This window comes from Rosa chinensis, chromosome 5, assembly GCF_002994745.2.
Source record: "Rosa chinensis cultivar Old Blush chromosome 5, RchiOBHm-V2, whole genome shotgun sequence".
NCBI classification, from domain to species: Eukaryota; Viridiplantae; Streptophyta; class Magnoliopsida; order Rosales; family Rosaceae; genus Rosa; species Rosa chinensis.
Window position 1 is genome coordinate 39,147,376 of NC_037092.1, and position 5,408 is coordinate 39,152,783.

The following is a 5,408-nucleotide window of genomic DNA, read 5'->3' on the forward strand; positions in this document are numbered from 1 at the left end:
AAAGTGGAAGGTGAGGGATATGGAGGCCCAATCAAACTTAGTGGAGCCATCTCATTTTCTTGATTTTTTTTTTTTTGATTAAGAAGAAAATGAAAGATCCATATTGGTTGATAAAAGCATAATGAAGTTGTGAAGTAGGGGACAGTCTAACTGTAGTAGGGTCAATAGCATCAAACATTCATTAAATAACTCAATGGTATCCATACTAACGTAAATCAATAGAGGGAATAGGAGGTAAAGAATCAGATGGCACTAGAGGTGGGCTTACTAGACCGAAAACTGAAAAACACTGAGCCGAAAGCCGAATTGAAACCGAAAATAACCATACCGAAACAAAAAAAACCAAATTGAACTGAACCGGGTTCGGTTTTCGGTTTTACAGTGTAAAAAACCGATCCGAATTGGTCGGTTCGGGTCGGTTTTCTCTTTTCATTTAGTTGTTTTTTATTCGGTTCGGTTCCTTATGATAGTACCCAGTTCGGTTTCGGTTCCTATATTTAATTTTTATCTGGAACCGAGGTGGTGTTATGTGTATAATTCTTCTCTTCCGGTATCAGTTTTTAAGTGGGAAACCACCTCTGATGTGCCCATGTGCTGCTATGATTTCTTTACCTTACGTACTCACATATGTGCCATGTGCTATGATTTCTTTATTATATTTTTTGAGAACCTACCTACCCTCATGATATATGTCCCCATCCACATATACAACTCTTTCTTTTTCTCTGCCACAAACCCACTTTCTTCTTTAATTAAACAGCTTAAACTCATCCTCCATTCCTCCTTTTCCACCAACCTTCTGCTCCTCTTCGTCTCTCAAAGTAAGGACTGTGAGGAGCTCACCATTTTCTTCCTCCTTGTTCTGTCTTTTTAACTTGTTTTCCTTGCAATTCCAATCCCAATTCCCAAACTCACTTCATCATTTTTATTCCTCTTCGGCTCTTTCTAGCTCATACTGGTACCTCACCGAGACCAACAACCAATTTTACATTTTTTTCATCGCTCCTCGGTCGGACTTTCCCACCCTTTCTCCCACCTCCTCCACCTCCTTTCTATATAATCAAATCCCTTCCTACCTTTCTCTGTCTATACCCTCCTCTCCTCCCTTTCAAACCCAAACTGTGGTTGAATTTTTTTTCTGGTACTGGTGGAGCTACTTCATTAATTCTCTACTTTTGTATATGTACTGCTTTGTTGCTTTTGTATATTTGCTGGAGTGTGGAATTAGGCCTGAAAAACTGCAAAAGTGGGGCTTTGACATGCTGTGTATAGGAACCGAAAAACATGCATAATTGAACCGACAAAAATGGTTCCCGTTCCAAAACGGTTCCGGCAATGAAAACTCAAGTAACCGAACCGGTAAAAACAACATGGTTTCGGTTCCGGTTCGGGCAAAAAATGCCAAAATGAGAACCGATCCCAGCCCTAATTTCTATGTACTATTGTAGATACTACCACCATCTTCTTGTTTGCCTATGTCCTTAAATGACAGCGAAAGGGTATGTAACGACCTATTCTGACTTGTGATGAATATATTATTTCTGCTCCAAAAGCTTGATTAAAAAAAAGATAGTTTTAGATAACTTCATAACTATACTGGTTAGGTTAATATTTGTTTTTTGGAGTCGTACTGACTCTAATTTCACTTTCCTCTCCCTAGAAAAGTGGAAGGTTGGGGATATGGAGGCCCAATCAAACTTAGTGGAGCCATCTCATTTTCTTGATTTTTTTTTTTTTTTGATTAAGAAGAAAATGAAAGATCCATATTGGTTGATAAAAGCATAATGAAGTTGTGAAGTAGGGGACAGTCTAACTGTAGTAGGGTCAACAACATCAAACGTTCATTAAATAACTCAATGGTATCCCTACTAACGTAAATCAATAGAGGGAATAGGAGGCAAAGAATCAGATGGCACTAGGGGTGGGCTTACTAGACCGAAAACTGGAAAACACTGAGCCAAAAGCCGAACTGAAGCCGAAAACAACCATACCGAAACAAAAAAAACCAAACTGAACTGAACCGGGTTCGGTTTTCGGTTTTATAGTGTAAAAACCGAATCGAACCGAACTCTGTAAAACAACGTCGTTTTTGGTATAAGTCAGAAACCCTAGAAATTTTGCAATATAAATCCTCACTCTCACATCTGCACGGCCTCTGTCTTGAGTCTCTTTTGCGGTTTTGCGGCTTCTGCCTCTCTTTCTCTCTTCACAAGCAAGCTGATTACGCACACATAGGAGGCTGGAGATGAGCCATGATTGTTTGGTGCGGTCGATCCTTAACTGTTATTGTATCAGCAAAACCATATGCTGCTGCTGAAACAATCCAAGCCTGAGGTAATAACACTCTGTGCTTCTCTAATTCGTTGCCAAAAAATTGAATAGTACACTTGTTTATTGAAATTTGTTCTTGATTTGATTAGGGAAAAGAGGAGAGTGAAGAGCTGAAAAGCCTAGGCCTATTATATATATCTAACTATGTATCGTATTTGGATATCTTGTATACATGTCTTCTTCCTTTCCGAGCTTTGTTGCCAAGGTATGTTACTTGTACGAAAATTCACTTAATGATTATTCAATCGATTTGATATTGTCGACGGTAATCCTATATTTGTTTTGTTGGTGCAGAGATCAGTGTCCTTCCAAAGGTTAGAATGAAGTGGATGAAAAGTAGCAAAAGAGAAGGCATGCAGAGATAAAAGGAAAGAAGAGAGAGACTCAAGTCAAACTGGTAGTGGGGTGTGTTGTGAAATTTTAATAAAAACTTGCAAGCGCATGAATCGTTGTTAGTATAATGTGCAAGTACGAGGTCGTTCCAATTGAAGATTGATAATCAATTTAAATCCTCACTCAATTAATCCAACCACAAACTCACATAAATAATCAAGAGAAAGAAGATATTGCTTTGAGCTTTTCGAATAAACAAATAATTTGAGAATTAAAGAAACAAACAAATAATAATAAAACCTAAGGTTTCGGAATCAACCACTAATAAGCTTATTTATGTTTCGATGCAATTAACAGATTTTTTGTTTCTCTATATGATAATTCCGGTAGCTAAGTCATTCTTAGATACTTTAAACCATAGTTTTCCTTAAGTGTATGATGCTCTCCCTCTCGAGTAAAGATCTTATACTCTAGCTATGCAATCTATCCTTCTCAGGTATAAATTTAACATACAAGGATTCATTACGTTCTAGAAAACAAGATAATCAAGCAAACGATTAGTCTTTCTCAAGTAATAATGTAATTTATCGATCACACTTAATCATAAGAAGCTAATTAAATTATATTGCATCTCTGCTTCAAATTTGTCTTTCAATTACTAAATACAAAGCCTTAAGGTGATCAATCAAAGAACTTAAACATAAAGCATCAATTCAAATAGTGATTAAGCTAGCATTCATCATAAAGAAACTAATAAATCTATCTATATAACATCAAAATACATAAACAATCATGATAAGACATCATCCTAACCCTAGAAAAAGGTTTAGCAAAAGATAACTAAGTAAAACATTACAAAAACATAAAAAGAATGGAAAGGGAAAAGAAGGGGAAGATGGATGAGTCATCTCTGCTCCTTAGGCATCTACATTGTGCTCCCGAGACTTCATTCTCATGTAAAATTCGTGCTCCCTTATGTAGGGAAGATTTCTACTCATCTTTGGCTTCAAGTTTCCTTGTTAGACTTGGGATCATATTCCTTTCTTCATTTGGAATGGGAAAACTTTGAAATATCTTCAGTAAAAGTAGGAATAAGTTTATCATTTAATCCTCATCTGAATTAACTTCCTTGAAACATTAGGATTGGCGATCTTCTGCGACAGAACTTGAGTTATCCATTAATGGTTGTAAATTCCCAAGCAAATTCTCTGTTCTGACCTATCTTCACTCAAACAATCATAACTTTCTCTAAAAATATCAAAATTGAGATCCATAAAATTCTACAGAAAGTAGACATCAGTAGCTTTCCATGCATATATGGCTCATTGTCTGATTTGATCTGGTAAGTTTCCAATAATTCGGCGAAATTGGGTGTTCTGCATAGGCATATTCTGCGACTTGGGATTGCATATCACCTTTCAATCCTAGTTAGCTCATTTTAGCCTCTTTTCTTTTTTCTATGAAACAAACCTACAAACACTACAAAAAAAATTCAATTGGCCACGGCGCCAAAAGCCAAATTGCCGTCGCAAAAGACCAACGGCGACGGCAAAATTGCCGATGTCATTGGTGGCGTTGCCATTGCTATTTGCGACGGCAATCACGCCGTCGCATAAAATTTAGCTACGGGATTTACGCCGTCACATAGAGCAATGGCAACGCCACCAACGACATCGGCAATTTCGCCATTGCCTAGCCGTCGCCATTGACCTTTGGCTACGGCAACAGCCGTCGCAAAGTGCATATCATTGATAAAAAAAAAACCTGGCATGCAATTTTGCATACCAGAATTTTATTTTTGGAGCAAAAGAAGCCAAATAATAAATTTTATATAAAATGCACCAAAACATGAATACCAGATTAAAATACATATATAGCTGATAAACCTCTTTGATCAATTGAACACCACTTGTCATCAATCAGAGAACAAAAGACAATAAGGAATGCTTTCTAAGTACTTGGCAAAACACAGTACAACATCTTCTCTAATATTAGTGATGATTTCTGCACATCTCCAATGAGAGATATTATTGATCGGTGCTGAAGAAGATTGAGAACAACAATTTTCTCCAGTTCTTCCACAACATGGTCAAGTTCCTGCCAAGGACGATGAAATATTTAATGAATTATTTAAGAATTTTAATATACAGCAATATACAGGATTGACTAGCATACTTCCCTTGCATCAATATCCAGCAATATTATTGATTGGTGTTGAACGCATACATATAAAGATTTAATTATGAAATCTTAAATGCATGTAGACAAAGGAAACTTCAAGAAAGCATACCAAGCAGCAACATGGAGCATGATATCATACGCTTGCCTGCTGAATAAGCTATCTGCTCCAAAGTTTTGATGGGTCCAACCTCAAGCAAATGCTGACTTCACTAGTAGCAAAGACATCCACCCATATCCCCAAGTCTTCAAAAGTTGTAAGTAGGTGCAAGGGAAATAATATCGATATAAGCTACTGAGAGGAAAAATCAATAAACCAGACCAATCATAATGCAGATTCCCATTTATAAACTTATTATATAGAAATGGAAGCATGCACAAGACTTATATAATACATATAAATATATATAGAGAGACATATATGAAAAGGCAGAGGACAGCAGGATAATTTAGCATTTCAAAGAGAGAAGAGTGATCAATAAGAAAGCTGTCAGAAAATGTGAAGTATCTCTGTTTTAGATTAGACTAGAAGTTTTTCCCGTGCTTTGCTACGGAGTTTGTTTTTG

The 5,408-nt window shown here is 36.7% G+C and overlaps 1 long non-coding RNA gene across 1 annotated transcript; it reads right to left on the reverse strand.

Annotated features, from left to right (window-relative positions):
• Positions 1-4,473: 4,473 nt before the first annotated feature.
• On the reverse strand, positions 4,474-5,100 carry LOC112201995. Its single transcript, XR_002937040.2, has 2 exons — positions 4,955-5,100; positions 4,474-4,761 (listed from the first exon to the last, which is right to left on the reverse strand). It is a non-coding gene; the product is annotated as an uncharacterized LOC112201995 (long non-coding RNA).
• Between the last annotated feature and the right edge of the window lie 308 nt (positions 5,101-5,408).